Here is a 25,114-nt window from a genome sequence, read left to right as displayed (position 1 = left end):
TCCACAGGCTTGTGTCTCACAGCCATCAAGACTTAACCATAAACCCAATATATTAATCATAGGAGACTCCATTGTGAGACACACAGATGTGCTCCTCACCAGGCTGGATAAGGAGAAAGTCACAGTAAGTTGTTTGCCAGATGTCAGAATCTGCCACATCACCCATGCACTCAAGTCCCTCAACAAGTACTTCAATGACTCTGTCATAGTACATGTTGAAGTGAATGACTTGAGATGTACCTCTCTGGACTAGATGAAGAGAGACATAATCGAGCACACCAAATACATCTTCCAGGCAGGTATGTCACTAGCAGCATTCTACCGTCACACAGAATGATTCCACAATACAAACAAAATATGATTGACTTTAACAATTGACTTAGATTCTGGTGTCATTCTAAGGGGATCTGGTACCTGTCGGCTTGAGAAGACATGACTGACAGGCCATGATGCTTTGCCAGAGCTGGCCTGTATTTGTCTTCCTTGGGCTTCAGGCTCCTAGCAAAGGCTCTTGCCTCCCCCATAGTGCCTTTTTTAGGCAATGTCTTGAGGTCAAAACTACCAACATGAGTATCTCATCTAAATGCAACTTAAAGGTCTTGCTGCTGAGCACTAAGAGTCTCAATATGAAACTGCACTCAGTGCAAGCATTCTTAACCCTGGAAGATGCTGACATTTGTACAGTCACATAAACCTGGTTCAAAGCTGCAGAGAGCACCCCAGCCTTACCTGGTTACTAATCCTATCATACATACAGATCCCAAATTGAGGGCAGCAAAGCCAAAGGAGGTGGTGTTTCAATATATATTAAAGACATACACACCTCCAGACTGGTCAAACAGTATGACAGACAGGTGACACTCCAAGTGCAGTTAATGGATGAAAAGACCCCTATTCAAATCATAGTTAGCAACAAGCCCCCAACATTGACTCAGGATGCCAACACCACCTATCTGGACCTTCTTAAATTTATTAAGATTCAACCCTACACCCTGATCCTGGGAGATTTTCAGTATCCAACCACTGATTGGAAGGACTACTCAAGCCAGAACACAAATGCTCAACAATACATTGACTTTGTCAATGCCAGTGCCTTTGGCCAGCTGGTTGATACCCCCACAACAGGTGACAACATCTTGGACTTGGTATTAACCAACATAGGAAACCACCGCAGCATCCACGCAATATCATCAACCCTGGTAAGATCATACCACAAACTGGTCACCATTGAAGTCACAATCTCCCCTGACCCCACCCCCCACAGCTAGGGTTAAACAAAAAAACTTCTCCAAAGTTGATTAAAACATCCTGAGGGAAAGTCTAAACAGCTTCACAGCCCCCTCCCCAACAGTAGGAACTGGCATTAATGTCCAAACCTACACCAAAGACCTATATGCCCATTTATATAAATGCATGGATTCAGCAATATGTGACAGAACAAAATCCTCCTCCTCAAGGAACAGTAAACCTGTCTGTTGGCCATCAGCTATAAACTCTACAACAAAAAGAAAAAAAATTGCTGTCCAGGACCAAGAAGGAACAGGTGCCAAATTGGAAGCAATGCCTCCTTGGGCTAAACAGGCAAATGAGGGTATTAGTAAAGTCCTCCAAAGCTAACTTTGAGTGCAAATTGGCCACATCTACTAAACACAATCATAAGGCCTTCTTCACATGCATCTGCAATCTAAGGAGAAACACCCAAATCTGTTCAGAACTGATGGACAAGGACACCACGTACACAAATGCCATGGATATAGCCAACCTGCTGGCAAACAGCTTCAATGAAACTTCACCCTTTTGCCCCCCTGATTACTAATCCACGATATCCCCAGCACCTGCCCCCCACCCCTTTACTCAGGGAACAAGTCATTACCACCCTTTCAAAGGCTAAAAATACAGCTTCTGTGGAACCTGCTAACATCCCAGGCTGCATCCTGCATCAACTCAGGCAGGAACTCGCATCGGTAACCTCCAAAATGTTTGCTCCCACACAGTTTGGTTTTGTCAAGGGGAGATCATGCCTGTTAAATATGGTAGACTTCTTTGAGTCAGTCACCAAAACCATGGATGAGGAGAAGACGGTGCACCTCGCTTACCTTGACCTGGGTACGGACTTTTAAACCACAAACGATTTTGGATCCCCAAAATCCACAAATGCATAGAAAACCCGCCTATGCGGCCGTTAGTGGACAGTAGGGGATCCCCCACTTACTCTTGTGCAAAAGTGGTTGACTTTATTCTGCAAAAACACTTAGTCAACCTAAAACAAATTTGCAAAGACTCGTGGACATTTCTCAGTAACATCAATGCATTAGAATACAAACCCAATTACAATTTTTTAACCATAGATGTAAAGGATTTGTACACATGTATTCCCCATGTTACAGCAATAGAATGGGTAGGAGAAATGTTGAGACTACTTGATTGTCCCATTGACGACACCCTACTTGTGGAGGAATTGTTGGATTTGATTCTTAACAACAATTTCTTTGTGTTTGAAGGTGATTTTTACCTTCAAAAGGTGGGTGTCGCCATGGGCTCACCATGTGGGGCCAGTGTGGCCAACATGGTGATGGCCTATTGGGAACACCAGTTTGTATTAAACAACAACGAGTTTAAAGATAACATCATATTTTATACCCGTTTTTTGGATGACATTTTCATCCTATTGGATGGCAACTTTTCAGTTGGTGAATCATTGGTGGAATACCTTAACTCAACCACACTGTTCCTAGAATTTACTTTCAATTTTGATGTCTCTGTTATTGACTATTTAGACATCACTTTGACTAAGGACATTTTGTTAAGGAGATTTGTTTCATCAATTCATAGAAAGAAAACATATTGTAACTCTATGTTACACTATACGAGTTGCCACCCATACCATCAGAAACGTGCCATTATTAAAGGACAGTTAGTTCGAGCAGCACGTATTATCACACTGGATGGAGTTTTCGATCATGAATGTTTATTTATTAAGGAAATGTTTCAATCTAGAGGGTACCCTTTACACCTTATTAATGAATTAATTCATGAGATAACACATAAACGGCACACTTCAGTTTATGTACCTTTGTTGAGCAACAGAACAAACGATTTACTCACTGTTACTACGTCTCCCAATTCTATTGTCGAGCAGCAGTCAGAACAACATTCAGGATCAGACAGATTTAACACTTCTTTTATTACCACTTATAATATAAACAGCAATGTCTGTTTTAAAATCCTTAGAAAAAACTGGGACATCTTTAAAGGTGATATGAACACTTTTACCAGGGTGGGGGAACAACCAGTAGTGATATATAGAAAAGGTAGGAACCTTAAGAATTACTGTGAAGGAAGTAGATCTAACTCTGTTAGAACCCCAGGCATGTATAAATGCCAAGCCTGCAATTATTGTGGTTTCATCTTGGAATCTAACAGATTCTCAGTGAACAATTCGTTTTACAACTTGAAACTGAGAAACAACTGTAATTCTAAGATGGTTGTCTACCTGGCTATGTGCCAGTTTTGCCCAGCGTTCTACGTGGGCAAAACTGAAAGAAAGCTTCGTGAACGCATATACGAACACCTTTACGCTATTAGGAAACACAAACTTGAAAATGCTCTAGCGAAACATACAAATTCATTTCCTGGGCACACATTTAAGTTTATTGTTATAGACCAAGTGTATGTTAATCCAAGAGGAGGTCCAGACTCTTTAAAACTTGAAGAGTTGGAATTTTCTTGGCAAATAAGGCTAAATGCTTACCACCAGCCCGGTTTAAATAATGGCTGTGTGTTAAGCAGTATTTTGAAACTTAGAAGTTTAAAGCGTTAATTTATTTAGGAAAACCAGTAAGATGTAGACAGATTAGGAATTATAACAAATGTATTTCTTTGACTACTGTTTAGAAATTAAACACAATTGATTTTTTTAGTATAGAATACTGTTGAGAAGATGAAAGTTTAAGTATTCCTGTGTGTTTAAATCGACTTTACTTGTATTAACAAGGGGGTGGTGATTTTATGTTACTGTTACTAATTCAATTAATGTTTTTCACTTGTTGATTGGTTGACTACTTTTTTTACTATGTATTTAAATGTGAGTTGAACTGTAATGTACTGTCTGAAGAAGTTTATGATTTGACATAAACGAAAAGCGCTTAATTTTACACTTGTGGTCTAGTGTGTGCCTTCTTTCATTCGCTCCAGTAATTTGTGGTTTTATGGGTACGGACTTTAACATTATTCCCCACTCGGGCATAATAGATAAACTATCCTGGCTTGATGTAAACCCATATTTGACCAGATGGGTAGCTAACTGGCTCAGTGATAGGCCTCACTCAATCAAAATAGGGAAGCTACCTCAAGCAGTAGACCTGTAATGAGCAGTGTACCCCAGGATCGGTCTTGGGGCCCCTTCTGTTTGGGATATACTTCTCTGATGTACAAGCCAAAACCAGAGGTCTATGGCTGACCAAGTTTGTAGATGACTAGTGATGTAGACATACTACAAGAGGGTCTCACCCAGATAAATGACTGGTGCCAGAAACACAGCCTCAAACTAAACACCAAAAAATGTATCATCATCCCCTTTAGGGAGAGTGATGTCTCCACAAATTATCACATTAATAACAATGTCCTAAGCATGCAAGCAGTTGTGAGGGACCTGGGCACCCAAGTTGACAGCAATCTAACTTTTGACCATCATGTTTGCCTCCATTGTACGAAGAGCTTTCTACATGCCTCACCTCATTAGTAAGGGTATTTCTTCAATGAACAAGAAAGTCATAAATTCCCTGTATTCCTCCCTTATCAGGCCCATCATCAAGTATAACACCCCTTTTGGCATGTACCTCACAAAGCACATGCAGCAGCTGGAGAAACTACAGAGGATCCTGACCAGCAGAATCCAGGGCTTCAAAAATGTATCCTACATGGCTAAGCTAAAAGCCCTGTCCATCTACTCCATCTCATACAGTCTCCTCACAGGTGATCTATGTCTGGCATACAGAGCAATCTCTGACCCCACCTTGATGAACTCGTTGCATATTCACAAGCAAAACTCCACACACGTGACCTGCATGCAAAACCTAAAGTTGGTCTGCGACATCAATAGAACTTGCTGGCAGGACAGAGATGTCTCACAGAGACTGCCCCATCTGTGGAATAGACTCCCTCTGCAGGTCAAGCAGAGTACCTCAGAATCCCTCTTTAAGAGGAACCTAGATGACTGGATGGAAAATAGAAAATACACCCCTGGGATTCCATCTGTGTCCCTGCTGGACAGAGGCATCGGGTGCTGACTTGTGGGAACATGGGATAATTTATTGGCTAGGCTTATAAGGGCCTCAGGGCCAGTAGCCTAGTAACTTGCTATGATCCTATGATCCTTTGATCTTTTTGGTAGTATCAGCAAAGTGAAATTAAAAATTGAGTGGACATTACCAAATGCTGTATCAAACTGTAAACTGCAGTGAAAAACATCTGCATTAATTTGACATGTGCCTTACAATTTAAAAATACAAACCTAGAAACAGGAGTAATGCTGCATTATGGGAAAAATATATTTGTAAATAGTTATCATCTCAGGATAACCAGATGTACAGAACAACAATGAAAGCCCCACATACGTATATACATATATATATATAGATAGAGAGATATATAGATATATAGAGAGAGACAGACAGACAGAGACAGAAAAAGCTGCACACATACATGAATGTTTCCCCATGATTGGACTATTAAATAAACATATCATATAGACTACTTAGAGGTGACTTATGTCTGGTTTACACAGCTATCTCTGACCCAGATTTAATGGAAATGCTGCACATCCGTTAGTCACATGGGACTACAGTCACCCATTCCAGGGACCTCAATCTAGCCTGCAACATAAACAAGACCTGCTGGAGAGACAAATACATCTGTCAGAGGTTTCCACTCCTCTGGAAAAGGCTTCCAATTCATATCAAGCAGAGAACCTCCATGACCTCGTTTAAGCGCAACCTGGACGACTGAATGGGAAGCCATAACTTTCTGGCAGGGATTGCCCCAACTTCTCTCCTGGACTTGGGTAGCTCTTGCTAGATAAACCTTTGGCATAAACAATAACTCTCATCAAGTATTATATTAGGATTAAATGTCTAGGCTTGTAAAGACCCTCAGATCAATAGCCTAGTAACATCCTATGAACCTATGTATGTATTTCTATATCAACTTCTCTTCTGCACTCTGTCTCTCTCTTTCTCTCTCTCTCTCTATATATATATATATATATAAATGTATTTCTATCTGTCTATATGTATGTATACAATATGTCTGTATATTTTGTTATGTGAAATCCACATGCTATACTCAGCAGTGCCTACATAAGTAGGGAAATAGCATGTAATAATTCCAGTGAGTGTAACTATACAGACCTGGTTGGTAATATGTCCATCTGCCTGACCAACCTAATAATGTGATATATCTCAATAATGAGATGCAGAAGGGTAGAATGCATATGAAAAACAGAAGAATACCTGGTATAGGCTAAGGAATGAAAAGGTAGGCATTGAACCCACATGCACACAAACTTTCAGTCTTACAGCAGATGTGCATGTCTTACAGAGCTCTGTTTGCAGTTATTTTATGTCTATTAACAGTTGGTTGTATTACAATGTGCAATAATGACTGTTGCGCAAGTACAATAGACATGTAATGTTCTATAAGGAAAAGGTGACCTGCTCATTACCCTATACAATACAGAGCAGTATAACTCATAACGCTGGTGTGTCCATACAGACATGTACATATATAAATGGAAAGATGTATGTTTCCATGCATAAATATGTGTATAGTGCTGAACAAAACTATAAATATCTGCATATATGTATGTGTGTGTGTGTGTGTGTGTGTGTGTGTGTGTGTGTGTGTGTGTGTGTGTGTGTGTGTGTGTGTGTGTGTGTGTTTTATTCATAACTATGTTTGTGTGTATAAGCAACACAAATTGTAGGTATGTTAACACAGAGAATGTATTAAGAGTGATAAAGACATGCAACCACACAAATAATAAGAACCTATTTATCAGAGTCTTGACATCGTATGACAAATGTTACTCATGGAGTCTGGCAGACAGCAAAATGCATATTCATTCAATGCCCACACAAAGTAGACACTTATGCATGGAGCAGATCAAAGGTTTGCAGTTGTTAACTAGGTAAGACATTTACAGATAAGAAGCTTATCTGTAGAACTACCCAAAAGAGGAATGAAAATGCTACCAACATAGTAAGGACTGCAGATAAATGTCTTGAGCCCACAGACACATACTAATCCACATTGCAGCTGAATTGATTTTCCCGTGTGCTGACATTGTTGCTGCCTTGCATTAACTCATTACATCCTACTGATGCCACCAGGCGTCAAATATTGCTTGTTCATATTTGCAGCAATAATTACAAAGTCATGCTATGTACACGATTTTAAAAGATTTCATCATAAAGCTTACACAATGCCAAACTCAACTGTATTAAAATTTGACCTCTGTCTAGTGCAGGTAAAGAGACCGTAAATGTTTTTATGATATTAATTTATATAGATATAATTTTCACATCTTTCTAAATATCTCAACAAGCAAGACATGTAAAACTCCTTAGCCTCATATGAAAGCTCTCAGCTAGATGAACAAAATGATGCTGACAGTATGTGTGCAACTTGAATGGTTGCTGAGATATTTTAAGTTGTTTACAAAATATTACAAACTTAATAGTTACTGTGTTTACTGTGACTTATAAAATTCAGTTTAAGGCCTAGAACCTAAAGAATACTATCACTATAAAAATAGTTTGTGCTGAAGGGTTTGCCATTTATACTTCTTTTATAATCCCTATGGTTTCAGACATATGAACATTTGTTTGAAATGTGAGGACATAATTTGATTCTGTCAAATGGCTTATTGAAAGTTACTTCCTGAACTCCATTGTAATGAATGAGTTACCCCCCATTTTTATTACTATGATCTGTATGAAAACTGTACTGTGTTTAACAAAGCAAGGTACCTGAAGTTTCAAGTACAATTCCCTGTTTAAACATACATGTGTACCCATAAACACACGTCATTGAGAAAAACGAGTGTTCACTGAATATCACTGCACAACAAGTGTTACTCATGTATTCTTGCAGACAAAGAATACATGCATCCATCATGGTGCACAGTCATTCGCGCCTGTTCAATGTTGGTGTTTATGTACACTGAAATGCATAGAAGGACACCTATGAACAACACGGGACATCTGTATCCTATAAAAGGTATAATAGTAGAACTAATGTGACAAAAAGGTGAGATGCCCACAACAGGATGCAAAATGCAGATGTGGTTAGATAACCCACAGTCAAAAAACTTTCCACACTAAAACTGCTATGCTTTACTTGTTGCGCTAGCCTAAATAACATCCTGTTTCAAGTTCTATTCGGAGTGCTATGTACAAATCCACAATGTTTAGTCAATAGCACAGATAAACAGTTATAAGTAGAACGTGGAGTATTATTATGTAATAACCCAATGGTCACCTAAAAATCAGTCACTTAACTATGGATGGCTGTGAAATGCACAGTCAATTAGTGCCTAACATTGTATTGCTTAAATACATTGTACTCAATATCCAAGTTAATGACTGTAACATAGAAACACAAAATTTGTACTACAACAGTAGTCATGCATTATAACTATGTTTGACACACACTTGATGACCAACTGGAAGACCACACCTTAGTATAATTACAAAACGTATACAGTGAAAGTGCAGGTAAAACAAATCAAATCCCTGTTTTATAGCTACAAAGTATAGGGTGGGTTGGTTAGGATGTGGAAATTTATACATACTTTAGGGATCTGGTGGATGTCTGTGGACATTGGCAAGCCACTTCAGCAGTTGATCTTGTTCACTTCGATGAAGGCTGTCATAATGGTGGCAGACTTACATACCAGTCTTTAAGATCCAGGACTGTCTGCAAAGCTCCCTGGCAATCCAGGTCCACACATCCATCATGGTGAAATTCCTCTGTTGTGCCCAAATTCTCATCTTATGTTGGACATACACAGTCAGCAGCTGCATCATCTCCACACTGGTCCAGTTGGGTACTCAGATGCACCTCAGCTTCCTCTTAATTGACATATTTCTCAATTTACTTGAAAAATCACCTTCAGAAAATAGCTAACTGAGGTACCACTCAATTTGCAGGTAACAAAGGCATGATCTGGAAATGTAGCAGTATCATGTTTTACATTTGTTGCGGTGAGGTTGGTATCAGCCCATTAGTTGATGCCATACATGTGCTGTACATGTACACATAAATTAGCTACTACTGGGGATTTTCACTAAGGTCTGAGCACTTACACCAAACTATCGGTCAATGTGTTGACATTATAGAACTTGCATAGACGTGCGCAAACATGATTCAGAAACATTTAATGCTGCTGAAGCTCATTAATTATGTATGGCACAAATGGAATTTAAATGGTATGGCCATTCTGTTAGGTATACTCACATGTATATGCACTGTCACAATGGTAAGATTTTTCTAGGTGCATTACTTGTGTGTCTACATTTTTAAACTGTAAAAGTAAGAGGCTGTCATATATTTTGTTGTATTTAATAGTGGCATTTACTGTATTCTTCACCATTCACATATTATAGAATGATACTCTGTAAGTATCTATCTCTGATTTTGTTAGAAATACTGCAGGTTGGTTCCATACGATCTGTAAGCATAATGACACTAACTTACCTTTAATGTTGCATTGTGGATATTGACAGTCTGTGAGTCAGCCCAACTGGACTGCCCATTTAACTGTTACTAAGTATGGTAGTTTGCAAATAACAAATTATGCAGTGAGTTTGCTGATGATGCTAGAAAATACAGCAATTCACTGGACTGTCCCATTGATTGTAACATTGACTTGATTTTCCTTGGATGTGACAACCTATCTTCTCTCTACTCTGTTCACAGATATATATATATATATATATATATATATATATATATATATATATATATATATATATATATACCTCACTGAGCTACTTATATAGTTGTGCTGCTTTGGCATTATCAATAAATACATGCCTTTAGCATTCACATGTCACAGATACATCAGCAATACACTGTACACAGGTTAATAGCACAAGTGTCTCTATTGTTTTATGTCATTTCCATATGCTTGATATTGATAGGCCAATAGACAGGGATAGTAACATTTGTGGGTTAATGTTTAGGAGTTGTGCACTTTGTAGGCATGCCATACCTGAAGTGGTGGTGCAGTGGTAACATTTGACTGTAAAGTATTAGGAACATTCCCAAAGACATAAAGTCAAAACACATCTCTGGATGTCATACATATCCACAGATATGTATTGTCACATATATGTCTCAGTTAGTGTGCATGTGGCACCTACTGGGCTACTTTTTTAGTGTTAATACATATGTGGCACATGTTGATTATATTACGTGATTATTACAGATTTATGTGATAGGTAACCTTACATTTATTATATTTGCATGTGTTCTTCTGCAATTGCCTAAGAAATAATATGTGTGGCATTAGTACATTTTATATTGCTGGTGAGTAACTGGCAGTAGGTGTAATGCAGGTCTACATCCTGATATGCACATGTATTCTTTTTACTAATGGCTAACAGAAGAAGGAAGGATAACTTCACTGTTAGGGAGAATGAAATCATACTGGAGGCCCTGAGGCAGCATGTAAGGAACCTGCATGCATGGACAAAGAGATAAGCTGTGGCGCACGCAAGTATGGCATGACCACACCGACATGGTGAATGCCATGGGTGGCCCCAAGAGATCACAGGCTGTGTGTCATTGATGATGCTCAGACATGATCCTCCATTCATTTGACAGAGTACATCACTAAGAGAGGGAAAGGGATGCCACAGGTGGAGGATTGCATATATCTCCCCCTGACAAGACAATCTAATTCCTGGCAGCACATCGTTTTACTTGCAAGGACCAACCTATTACAGGTGGAGGGATAGAAGATGTTGTGCCAAAACACCATGGTATGTATAGTATTCCATTATATGACAGAGTAGTATGAGATACTTGTATGGACTTAAAATTCGACAAGTGTTATCTGTTTATATGTATTTCACAGCATCATCCAAACACATAGCAAAGAGGACGCATTGGCTGAGGACAGACTGGTAAGACTGTCTGTATATAGAGTACATAACTGTGTAGATAAGTGGCATTTTGAGCTGATGATGACTTCCCTTTCACAAGTCCACCACACCCCTCCATACATTCCAGACTATCAGGTACATGCTTGTATATGTAGATGCTGATGAAGGCCTTGTGCAGAAACCAGTTTGTCTCTGGAACTATGGATCAAAACTAAACTCAATTGGACTGCATTCGAGTGCTGTGGTGTGTCCTTTTTTAGTGCTGGATTGTGTTCTTATGGGGTGACGTGTCAGAGTGCTTCACTCTAAACTGTTGCATCAGTTTCAATGTAATTCTCAGTGGAATCTCAACGCACACCACATGGGGTGAAGTTGGAGAAAAACATGTCTGGTATGTGTTTGTGTATGAGTACTGTTACTGTGATGACACCATTTGCAATGACCATGCCTACAGATGACTTTCTCTGTTATTTAGGGGCATTGCATCACCCACAGCCAAGCTGACCAGGTATGTAGATATTTATAGTCCATTTGTGCGTACTTTAGGAATTGTACTGATTTTTGCAGGTATCTTTTGCTCAATGCAGTTATGTAACATGCATCTTATATGTCACATTTGTGTGCTTGAAGTACATACACTACTTACCATGTTGTGTTTCAGAGTACATTACTGCTGTGTATATATATTTACTAAGTAGGAGCCCCTCAGGGATGTCAGTCTCTTGAAAATATGATACACAGGGGACTGCACTGGGGTCAACTTTGTCAAGTTCTGGAGTGGTCAGTCCTGTGGCTCAGGGTATATCCTACAATAGGGAGACAGTTCAGCTGACCAGCATGAGGATAGCAAGGCAGTGGATATTGGTCATGAATATGATCTTGAGCAGCTTTCCCCAGGTGTATAGGAGAGTAATGGTGACTCAACTCCACAATGGACTAGTAATGTCCTTAGACTGCACATGGGCAAGTAGCCAAAATGTGTGGACATGTGACTGACAGTGTATACTTGCCCTAACAGTGGAAGGAACATTCCCAGCAATGTCTGTGTGTATTTGCTTATGCTACTGATTGTTTGACACACCAGTTCCATCTGTTACATGAAAGTCAGGAGCACAGACATGGAGAGGTCACAGGAGCACTGGCTTTACAGAATAATAGTGTGGTATCTGTGGCACAGTCTGTTGTAAGCCTTGTCACAGCAGTGCTTGAGCAGTACTGAAGTACAACTCAGGTGCCTCATGCCCTGACAAACATGTGAAGAAAAACATTTGGGAGAGGAAAACCTCCTCTTGCACACCCCACACATGGCCCTTATCCATTGCTGTCTGTGCTGCAACTTGCATGCACAGCTGCTGCTGATTATGTTGATTGGCCCCCACAAGCACATCCTGACATACTAACTGCAAAACTGCACAGACCAACAGTGTGTCTCTACATACATCACCACATCCAGATCAGTGGGATAACACTGTATGTATAGTGAACCTTCACGTGGCAGGGGCAGCCATGCCCATGGTATGAGTCATCAGCATGGATGACCTTATCTGCATTAGTATAACATTGACAGTTATTCCAGTGTGTGTCTTGCTGGTCTAGTGCCATTGAAGACTAGTATGCTGACTACTACATACTCTACAGGTTAACAGTGTATGGCATGTCTGAAGTCACAGGTTGTCTATTGTTGGAGTAAGAGTTCAAATCCAGACCTATGTGAAAATATTTCACACGTACCAATATAATGAACATAGACTCACTCTGCTAACAACTTCCATCTAACTATGGTTAGTTAGGGTACATGAGTATTTACACGGCCAGGCTTGTAAATGCCCTAGGACTATTAGCCTAATAACCTCGTATGAACCTATGAACCTATAATGACTGACATGATACACTGCCAAACTGCTTTCTCATAGTGTACATCAGTCCACAGGTTCACTGTCTTGTTCTGTGTTCACATTGTTATGGCTATACCTTGCTTTTACAGATGTTTTCTACTTGAATAATCTAAAACCAAGTTTGATACTGAGCACTTTAATTTCCAAAGCACATGAAATTTCTTCAGAATAACTTGCAAACCACAAATTGAACATTATATAATACATCAAACCCTCTCATTGGCTGAAACGCATAAAAACATAAAAGCTCCCATTGGTTGACACATAAAATTCATTACAATACCCTCTCTATAGACACTATCACTACAGCCTGATTGCTGCCAGGCTGTGCATTCTGTGGTTTGTGTTTTTTGTTTTCTCAAGCCTTATCACTTGGTTATTGATTTTTTGTGCATGGAATTGGTGATTATGGCGGAGTCCAGTGTCTGAGGTAATATCCTATCTAATTCAAGTAATGTTACATTATTGGGAGAACTAACTAAACTGGTTCAGATGTTCACCCAACCTGAAATCCATGCTTCCTCTAATTCCAAGTTGGATGCTTCAGTTCCTTGCTTTCAAGTGAGGCAGGTAGATGTGACATAATTTCTGGTTTCTCAATGAGGAACTGTTGGTGAAATTATGGCGTGCATCCCCTTCAGCTTCGGCTATTCCTGCAGGACATAGAATGTCAACTTTGAATGTCCCAGGATCTATGAGTTTTACCAGGCAGGGATTAGCTGAAAAGTATGTGATTTTGGATAGTCATGAATGGTTGACATGGACAGATATTAAACTTGATGACAGGAAAAAAAATGGATAGTTTTACATCCTACCAAGGTATGTGTCATAAACTTAAAGACAAATTATTAAAATACAAATCCTTGGTTTTGGACAACTGGTTCCTTAGAGAGTGTATTTCATGTAAGCATGTACCAAGAGAATTAAGACTTAATAAGCTTCCCAGCAATGTCTTGGATGGACCAGACTTTTTTTAATGGCATTGTTAACATTTTGAATGAGAGTGGAATAGCAATTATGTGGGGTATTATTTCCAACAATAACAGAATGTTGGGAGAGTTTGCATAACAAAATTTTTGACATTAATAAATGTATTCAGGAGGATGTGTTATTTTCCCTAACTGAATACAAAAGTAAATACTTGCTTACTTTTCAGGATGTGGATATTGCCATTGATAAAATTAAGAAAAGTAACTGTCTAAATTAAAATAGAGCTTATTCTATGTTTCTACCTAAGGGCAACAGTAAATGTTCTAAAAGGAATGGAGCAAATAATGTAAAGGAAGATTTAAATGAAAATTCTAGGGATTGTGATTTTAGAGATGGGAGGGCCCCTTTAAAGAATTCAAAATTTAACATCCCTACCCTCGTATGCCCAGGTGACCCTGAATCAGCAGGAAACACAGGGGAATTACAACAATTCCAACAGAAGGCAGGGGAACAGGAGGAGGGCAACCTAACTGAGGACCATATGGAGGAGAACAGTAATTATGGTGGTAAAATAGTGAAGGTGGGTTGCATACACATTTGTGATAACTTTCATATATTTAACTACAGTGATTTGGAACCAAATGGTTCCCACTTTATATTATTTGAAAAAGGGTTTAAGTTTGTCCCTGCAAGGAAGGGTATTTTGCCTGAAGTTTTATTAGACATTACAATGTTTACTAGGAAGTTGAATTTGGAAGAGCTTTTAGCCGAGTCACCCTCTGGTATTCCCACTAGGACCCTTACCAAAAATAAAACTTTTAACCCACCGCTCCAACCTATCCTAAATAATTTTGAAACCCTAGTGGAGAATGATGTTAAAAGTTCCTTTAAGATTAAAAGATAGTACAAAAGTAACTTGATGCAAGATGAAAGGAATATATTATATAATTTGAGTAGGAACAGTGAGTTAAGAATTATGATACCTGATAAGGGGGGGAGGGGTAGTCATCATGGAACAATGAAATTATACAGGTAAGATGTTGGAGATATTGAACATGAAAGGAAGATATTCTCAAGTGTCCTGTAATGAGATTGGTGTAGCATATAGGAAGATTTATTTAATTTTGGAATACAATCTTTTACAGGTTGCCATCAACCAACAATTGTATAACTATTTGATGGTGAAAAAAAACTGTTATTCCTGGGATATTTGGCATTCATAGGTTCATAGGATCATAGGTGTGTACTAGGCTAATGGCCCTGGAGCCTTTACAAGCCTAGCTCATAGGATTACCCTGGCATCATGCCACCCGACCTTAGTTTTCAGTGCCTCTGTCGAGTAGAGCCACTGGAGTGATCCCCAGGGTGAATTTTCTATTTCCCATCCACTCATCAAGATTTCTCTTGAAGAGGGTCAGTGAGGTTCTCTGTTTGACATGTATGGGAAGTCTATTCTATAGCATTGGCAGTCTCTGGGTTATGAACCTGTCCCTCCAGCATGTTCTGTTGATTGTGGTAATGAGGTTGAGGTCTCTGGAGCATGTGGTGCGGAGGGATTGTGATTTCTTTAGATGTAGCATTTCTAACAGAGCTGGGTCAGACATGGCTTTATACGTCAAGCAGAGATCACCTCTAAGTAGGCAATATGAGACAGAGAATAGTTGGAGTTTTTTGTGTCTGTCCATATCGGACAAGCATTTAAGGCCTAGGATCCTCTTTGTGAGGTACTTTTGCAGCCTCGTCAGTTGTTGCAGGTGTCTAGTGAGGTGCATGCCAAATGGGGCATTGTACTCGACTGGCCTAATGAGGGAAGAGTAGAGGGAGACATACCCTCTTTCTTCCTGGATGCAAAACTCTTAGTAATGAGATGTGCCACATAGAAGGACTTTCTGACCACAGTGGCAGTGTGGTGGTCAAAAGAGAGGTTGCTGTCAACCTGTGTTCCCAGATCTCTTATAACGCCTTCTGTGTTCAGTGGACTACCATCAATGTGTTAGTTCTTGGGAACTGGGTTTTTCCCAAAGGGGATGATGGCACATGTTTTGGCATTGAGCTTAAGGCCATGGTTCTGACACCAGTCATAGGTCTCAGTGAGGCCTTTCTGTAGGATGTCAACATCACTTGGAGAGTTAATAATGGCACCCAACTTGCAATCGTCTGCAAACTTTGTCAGCCAGAGTCCCTTCATGTGGGGCTGGACTTCTGAGAAGAAGATACCAAACAGGAGAGGACCCAGGTCCAATCCCTGTGGGACTACAATCGTGACTGGTCAGCAGTCTGACTTGGAGTCAGCTACTTTCACACTGTGGGTTCTATCTGTGAACCAGTTTGCAACCCACCTAGTGATATAGGGGTTGATGCCTAGCTTACTGAGTTTTTCTATGATTCCTGACTGGGGAATGATATCAAAGGTCATGGTCACATCAAGGTAGGCTACATGAACCACCTTGCCTTCATCCACAGCTCTGGTGACTGACTCAAACAAGTCGACCAAGTTGAGCAGGCATGATCTATCCTTCACAAAACCAAACTGTGTGGGATCCAGAGTTTGGAGATTCCTTATATCCTTGTTTATTAGGTCCATGATGATGCATTCCATAGCTTTGCATATCAGACTTGTCAGGCTAATGAGGCGATAGTTCCCAGAGTCTGTAGTCGTTCCTCCTTTGTGGAGAGGGATGACTATAACAATGCACCATTCAGTAGGGACAAAGTGCCAGTTCACTCTGTAGTTCATGTAGAACACATCCAGGGATATTGTCAGGTCCCAAAGAGGTTGTATTCTTGACCTTGGACGATGCTGTTTTAACCTGTGCAGCATTAATCCTGGATGCCTGGCAATCTACTGGTATTGTGATTGGTCCTGGGGGGGGGGGGAGTTGGCACTGAATCTGTCGGCCAGTATATTGGCAATATCTGTTGGCTCGGTATAAGAGGTACCATTGTGCAGTACCTTAGAGCAAATCTGGGTGTTGCCATGGAGATTCTTTACATAACTATAGAAGGCCTTGTGATTGTCTTTACTATCTGCTGCAATTCTGCTTTCATAGCTATATTTACAGGATTTGATGAGGGATCTCAACTTTTTGTTGAGGCTGATAAGGGATTGTCAGATTCCAAAATCTGATAATCCCTTATCAGCAAAACCCAAAAAGGGATTCCAAAAGTACATACAGATGTGGCCAACCCCCCCCCCCCCTTAAGACCCATCATAGCGTCTGCTGGTTCCAAGACCCAACCATTAGTAGTTTTCATAGACACCAAATTAAAACCATTTTATGGTTTATATGAGCACATTTCGGTGGGTTCTTGGGACTTTTTAACAAAATTAGGTAAATTGGAGTTTGACCGTAATTTGAGTTTTGTTACCATCAATGTAAAGGATTTTTTTTCAGTGATTCCACATGATATGGGATTATTATGGTTTAAGGAAATGTTAACTGATTTTGAATTTCTGTCTCACAAAGATTTTAGATTAATTATGGAAAATGTGGAAATAATTTTTAAAAATAACTATTTTCAGGGTGTGTACTATAAACAGCTGGATAGGGTAGCTATGGGCACTTTGTGAACTCTGTTTTTTGCTAATGTTGTGTTACTTTACTCGGAAAAACATTACGTTTTCAATTCTGAGTACTACAAGTACATTAAAGCATACTACCATTTTTTTTGGATGATATCTTTTTGGTGTGGCAGGGGCTTGTGGATACTACTGATAATTTTAGATTATATTAGTGAAACTACTGATTTTTTTACTTTTAATCACCAAGTAGGTTTGATGGAAATTCATTATTTGGATGTTCAAATCACAAAGGATGTTATTAATCAAAGTTTGTATCTAGAATATTTAGGAAATAACATTTTTCTAACTCTTATTTGCACATAGCAACCATCATTATTTTCAGAAGAAAAGTATTGTTAAGGAGAGATGGTTCGAGCTGCTCAAATGACTTCACAAAGAGATGATTTTATTAATGAATTAAAATGTATTGAAAATGTTTTTATAGCTAGGGGGTACCCTAAAGCATTGATTGGCCTGATTAAACAGGAGGTTTTATCGGGATGGAGAACAAAATACACCCCCATTGATAAATGCAATGGTATTTAACCCAAATATTTTATCCCTTAATGGCAATGGATGGACACAGTTGGTTCCTCCTAGTGGTTTACGTGATAAAGAGTCTTATTTTGTTATTAAATTCAACCAAGATACTTATATGGTTAAGGACATTATTACCAAATATTGAAACCTTTTTTCTACTATGCCAAATAGTTTGAAGGTGTTTAATCAACCACTAAAATTTAGTTTCAAGACAGGTGCTAACTTAAAAAATGTGTTTGAGTATGGGCCTACCCCCTCTCATGATAGGTATAGAAAGGGGACTTTTAGAAGTGAAAATTGTCTACATTGTCCCTTTATTACAAATGTTACTGAGTTGTGTTTACCAGGTTTGAATACAGTTTTACAATGACTAGTTATTACAACTGCTATTTAAAAGGTGTGATATACTTAGCTTACTGCACATGTTGTTATTCATACTATGTAGGTAAGACTGAACGGTGCTTAAAACAAAGGATATATGAGCACCTTTATGATATTAACAGGAAAAATGAGACCAATATTTTATTTAGGCATATTAGTACATGCAGTCAAGCTAATTACAAATTTTGGATTCTGGAGCAAGTTAAGCCTCATGAAGGGGGGGGGGGTTATGTTAGAGTTCAGAGAAATTATTTGGCAATTACGCCTGGATGCTTCTATTAACCCTGGTCTAAATGACCATTGTTCTATTGTACCAGCTCTGAAAATGAGAGGTTTGAAATAGTAATGTGGTTATTTCTTTTTTTATACAATTTTATAATCCTTTTTGTTTTTTATGTGCTAACAACCATTATTTCATTAGTAATAATTTCTATAGCGAGGGTATTGTAATGAATTTTATGTGCCAACCGATGAGAGCGTTTATGTTTTTATGTGTTTCAGCCAATGAGAGGGTTTGATGTAGTATATAATGTAGTTTGTAGTTTGCAAGTTATTCTGAAGAAGTTTCATGTGATATGAAAATGAAAGCGCTCAATATTAAACTTGTTTTTGTATTATTCGAGTGTAGAGTTTTGTTTTACTACTTTCTTATCGATTTGGGTATAGTCCTTTATTAGCCCTGATTGCTGCTGGTCTGTGTGTTCTGTGGTTTGTAGTTTTTGTTTGCTCAAGCCTTATCACTTGGTTATTGTTTTTTTTTACAGATACTTCCATGTCACCTATCAATTCATACTTGATATACACCACCATGGGTTCATATCTGCAATGTACATACTATTGGGTAAGTCATATATTTTCTTCTTAGAACAGTTCAATATTACATGCCATTACTGCATGCACAACTATACTTGAGATTGTACACCTGTGTTACATCTGGTGCTGCCAATATATCTACCTTGACATACCCTGCACATGCAGTTTCCATGTGCACCTGTAGTTTACAGCACTAGTCATTTATGACATTACATGCATACCTACATACCTACAAATATACACACAGCCGTACATACTGCAACCTCATTGATACACTGCTAAGTGTTTCACGGCTGCTGCTACATACATGTCTTCTGTGTATTATTTTAATACATTACACCTGTATATGATTAATTCAGTTGTTGTGAATATATGTGTGGAATGCTGTTGTGTTCTACAGTGTTACAATCCAGGCCTGTATGACTTGTGTGCTGCTTGTCATACATGTGACTTTGTTGGAAGAAATTACTCAAGTGTTAATATCAAAGCTGATATATACAGATTAGCCTCATGCCAGACACAATTAAATTTGTGTGAAATATTCATTGTACATATGACTCTTACAATACACCCCCTTATGTAGACTTTCATTTGTTATGCTACTGTGGACTGCATCCCTGGCCACTGATTTTTTTGTGGTATGCACAACATGTGTGCCATACACATGCAGGTATGATCATAGCTGACAGTGTACCTGGCCTACATTTCTCCATTTACATTTATTTGTCTATAACCATCCACATGTATTTGTTTTTTTTTTTTTTTTTTTTTTATGCACACAAGTATATCTTTGGTTTCACAACACATTTTAGTATGGTATGTTCAATATTCCTTATGTAACTGTAGCTGCTAGCTGTGGTGCTGACATGAGACATCACTGGGTAAACATTTGTTTATCTGTGTATGTGTCTACATTTGGTATGCCATAGCTCAAAGTTGTGAGCCAGACATTGTCATGTCACCTGAGCTACTATATATGGCCATAGTCTCTGTCACCCATACCTGGAAATACTCACTGCTGTGTCCCCCTTTTCATCCTTAGACAGCTCTGATAGCTCCATGTCAGACATCTGGGGGTTTTGGAGTAGGTCACCCACACCTAGGGCTGGCAGGCCACAGTGTTTAGATGTGATTATATTGTGGAATGAGATATACATAGTGACCATTTGGGCAGCCCTTTTCAGTGATTGCAGTGCACCCCCCAGATGTGAACAGACATCTGAATCATAATTTCAGCATGCCAAAATACTTGTGCAATGGTGTTTTGTGTTGATGTGTGCCCTCTGTTAAATGCACCCTCAGCAGGCTTAAATGGGGTTCTGAATGGTGTCATAAGCCAAGGCTGCAGTGGATAACTGCAGTCAACTGTTTAAAAAAGCATACAGACAATTAGAGACATTGCTTTACAGTACTATGTTGTGGTTCAGAGTACATTAATGCTGTGTATGTATATTTACTAAATAGGAGACCCTTAGGGATGTCAGCCTCTTCAAAAGCTGACCACAGATTACTTTCCCACCATATGGTGGCATCATGGATACTGTTAGGATGTGTAGCCATCAAATTAATAAGGAGGCCATCAGCAGAGCACTCTACCTGATAATTGAGTGATGGTCACCCTTTTCTGTTGATGTAATGCTCTGCGTCATCTGATGTTGGGGATTTTAATGGTATGTGGGAACAGTCTATTTCATCAAGAACATGGGGAAGTTGACAAGGACATAGATCAATTCCATGGCAGTCCTACACTCCCTGGATGTTTCTGGGAAGTAGATAAATTCATCCACTTTGTGGCACATAACTGCCAGGAACTGCTGTAGTATGCAACTGAAAGCAGTCTGGGACACCCCTTCAGCATCACTCATATGCCATTGGAATTTTGCAGAGCTCAGTGTACCCAGACTCAAACACAACTTTGTTTTTAGTGGGACTGACTTACCCCACAGAATGTGTGAGGACATATGGGGTGCACATATCCTACACACAATGTGCACCATTTCTCTATCTAATCTGTTTCTATCAATTATCTTCTGGTCAGAGATTTTGCTTAACTGGAGCTTGGCTAGGTTCCTTGCTGGTTATCTCCTAAGAAGCATTTACAGATCATCCTCCAATACAGCTTGTAGAACCCCAGTTTGGTAAAGTTCATTTACTGCAGCTTGCATTTGTTTCTTTTTAATATTAATTTTAATCAGCAAGAATGCATAGTATATTGTCAGATATTACTCAATATGTATAATCTCACTTACGGCCTCGATTGCTTTCATAAGAGTGTTGGCATACTACTCTGTTGCATTTTATTGTCATTGGGCATACCTGTTGTGTTTCATAATCTGACTTGTGAAAGCAGAATCTGCAATTACCCCTGTTGGTGGTTCTTGGAATTGCATCCACCATTAGTTCGCGAGTGACTTCCTTTGGTGCACTGTGCTCTCTTTTTTGGGATCTAGCCCATTATCTTCCTACAAATGGGAACTGGATGATTGGATGGGCATTAACAGATTCATCCCTGAAGTGACTGGTCTGGTTCTCCTCAAGAGAGAAGGTAAGGCATTGGCAAGGCATAAATTGTTGCAAGACTGTACCGCCTTACATTTCCTATGATCCTAGAACCCAATCATAATCTTCTATGTAGTAATAATACCACTACTACTAATAATAATAATAATCCTGAAAGATCCTGACTAACAGTATAACACAAACAACCACAGAATGTTTTGGTTGCAGAAAGTCTATAATTGCTATTAAAAACAATCCACATTTGCATAATATTACGATCATGGTGTTAATAGTTACAGCAGGAGCACTGTATAGGTTCATAGGTTCATAGGTAGGTACTAGGCTATCGGCCCAAGGGCCTAAATAAGCCTAGCCAACAAGGTTCCCTGGCTTACGCCACCCAAGAAAGTTATTTTATTGTGCCCGTCGAGCAGAACCACAGAAGTGATCCCCGAGTGTATTTCCTATTTCCCATCCACTTATCTAGATTTTTCTTGAAGAGTGCTAATGCTAGCACTGGAAACATCCATTGCTGTTATGAAACATAGCATAAATAAAACTTTCTTGCCTACATACATCTAAAAGCAAAATAAAGATAAATGGGTAGATGACAGCTGTCAAGAAAACTGTTTTGCATCATCACATAATAGCACAATCACCTAAAAATATAAATATTATCTGTTAAATATACAAGTAATACAAATACTTTACCTTTACTTGTACATGCAAAAACATATATATTAATTATATACACATTCATACATGGTATGCTTCAAAGCAACTTTCACTTCCTCACACATTGGTTTGTGCCCAATACATGCGTGCACGCATGTACGCATGCATGCACACACACACACGCACACATATACACACGTGTGCACACACACAAGAGTGCAGATTTCTCACCTTCCAATTCTTGCTAGAAAATCCTACAGAAAGCACACAACCTCTAGCAAATATTAATGGAACAGGGACAGGGAAGCACACATGCTTTTGTATTATAACTGCACCAACAAACTATGGCCAGTCCACACATATTTTGTATCCAGCCTGCTGAGAAACACTTCTTTGCAACCATCATTTTTTAATGACTACTTATACCCAGTCAAGCCACAAAAGGACAGAACAGCACTAGACAAGATATTAAAGACACCATGAATAAATGCAGCACTCAGCAGAGCAATTAATGGAGCCCAGTGTTTCCCCAACACAGCTGGGAGAAGCAGCATTTAATATTTGGGGCAGCAGCACTCATTCACAGGATGTTAAAAAAAGGTATGACAATTGGCAGTCAGTGCTAAACAAATATCAGTGCTGCTCTTAAGCCATATTTATCCAGTCTCCTCTTTGCCATTGCCAACAAGAAAGCTTTCTGAAAACATTTACAGCAGTATATCATTACACCATTCTACTTAGACTCCAGTCTGCAAACTCATTAGGGTAACAAATTAATACTTTCAAAAATGTTTTGTCATGTCTTTTGAGCAGAATAGCATACTATTCTTACAGAATGGCCTCACTGTGTCCAGTGACTGTGTCAGAACCATGGCCTTAAGCTCAATGCCAAAAAATGTGTCATCATCCCCTTTGGAAAAAAACCTGGATCCCATGAATTACCACATTGATGGTAGTCCACTGAACATAGAAAATGTTATAAGAGATCTGGGAACACAGGTTGACAACAACCTGCCTTTGATCACCACCTTGCCACTGTGGTCAGAAAGTCCTTCTATGTGGCACATCTCATTACTAAGGGTTTTGCATCCAAGAAAAAAGAGGTCGTTGTCTCCCTCTAATCTTCCCTCATTAGGCCAATCATCAAGTATAATGCTCCATTTGGAATGTACCTCACTAGACACCTGCAACAACTGGAGAGGCCGCAAAAGTACCTCACAAAGAAGATCCTAGGCCTTAAACACTTGTCCTACCTATATGGACAGACTCAAAAAACTCCAACTATTCTCTGTCTCATATCACATACCTAGACGCAATCTCTGCTTGACTTACAAAGCCATGTCTGACCCAGTTCTGTTAGAAATGCTACATCTAAAGAAATCCCAATCCCTCCGCATCACACACTTCAGAGACCCCAATCTCATTACCACAATTAACAGAATATGCTGGAGGGACAGGTTTATAACCCAGAGACTGCCCATGCTATGGAACAGACTTTCCATACATGTCAAGCAGAGCACCTCGCTGACCCTCTTCAAGAGAAATCTTGATGAGTGGATCAGAAATAGAAAATTCACCCTGGGGATAACACCAGTGACTCTACTCAACAGAGGCACTGGGATCTAAGGTCAGCTGGCACTATGCCAGGGTAATCATATGGCTAGGCTTGTAAAGGCCCCAGGGCCATTAGCCTAGTACACACCTATGAACCTATTGTACATTCAATGAAAATGCAAGCAAAATAGCAGTAACCATTTGACGTGAATGAGATCACATTAGAGATATGTGCCAGGAAGTTTAGGGGCATGATAGTGGTAGGTGGTATGTGTGTGTATGTGTGTGGCTCTATATGTGAGTGTGTGTGTGTGTGTGTGTGTGTGTGTGTGTGTATATACACACACACACACATATATATATATATATATATATATATATATATATATATATACACATACACACATAGACAGATATTTGGATGAGTGGCCCCAGGTGCGTGCATGTGTGTGTATGTGCGTGTCAGTGTGTGTTTGTGTGTGTGCGTAAGCGTATCCAAAATTACACCATGCCCTAAAGTCACTTAACTCATTATCACCTATTTGATGTGGAATGTCACACCTCTAGCAGCCTATAGCCATCCTTGCATTCCAGAGCATTTTCTGTATTTTAAACATAAAAAGCATTACATAAACAAATATAAATATTGTGTGTACAATTAAAGCTATTAAAACTGTACAAATAGCAATATCATCAATAGCAATTATTCTTTATAATGACAACAGTCAGTTTATTCATAGTCTTTCTAAAAATATTATAACATAGTATAAAGCTCACAAACCTAGAGTTTTATTTTTTGTTATACTTTCACAAACAAAATGTCATGTCTTGAAAACTATACAACCTAGACATGTGTTATCAGAACACTTTTGTTAGCCAGACATAAGCTTTCACATGACAGCAAGAAATTCTAATCTGCATGCTTGATTATTGAGATATTTACAGAAATATGAAAGCATATGCTTGATTGCATAATCAGCAATATAATGTTGAATATCTCTCAAGATGTGCAGCTTAGTGTGCAAATATCAGTGACAGTTTCACCTGCTGCATTGCAATCGTTTGTGAGTCACATGTTTTTGAAGTATTAAGTACAT

General features: G+C 39.1%; 1 long non-coding RNA gene across 1 annotated transcript in view; it reads left to right on the top strand.

Moving 5' to 3' along the window:
* The window catches only part of LOC122796019, a 387,432-nt gene that overhangs the window by 198,270 nt on the left and 164,048 nt on the right, over positions 1 to 25,114 (top strand). Inside the window, exon 2 of the long non-coding RNA XR_006363888.1 lies at positions 19,241 to 19,317. This is a non-coding gene — a long non-coding RNA (uncharacterized LOC122796019). The remainder of the gene's footprint in view (positions 1 to 19,240; positions 19,318 to 25,114) is intronic.

This window comes from Protopterus annectens, chromosome 2.part2 (assembly GCF_019279795.1).
Source record: "Protopterus annectens isolate FY-2018-M chromosome 2.part2, PAN1.0, whole genome shotgun sequence".
NCBI lineage: Eukaryota > Metazoa > Chordata > Ceratodontiformes > Protopteridae > Protopterus > Protopterus annectens.
Note: the sequence above shows the minus strand (reverse complement) of the source record. Positions and strands in the feature narration are given on the sequence as shown.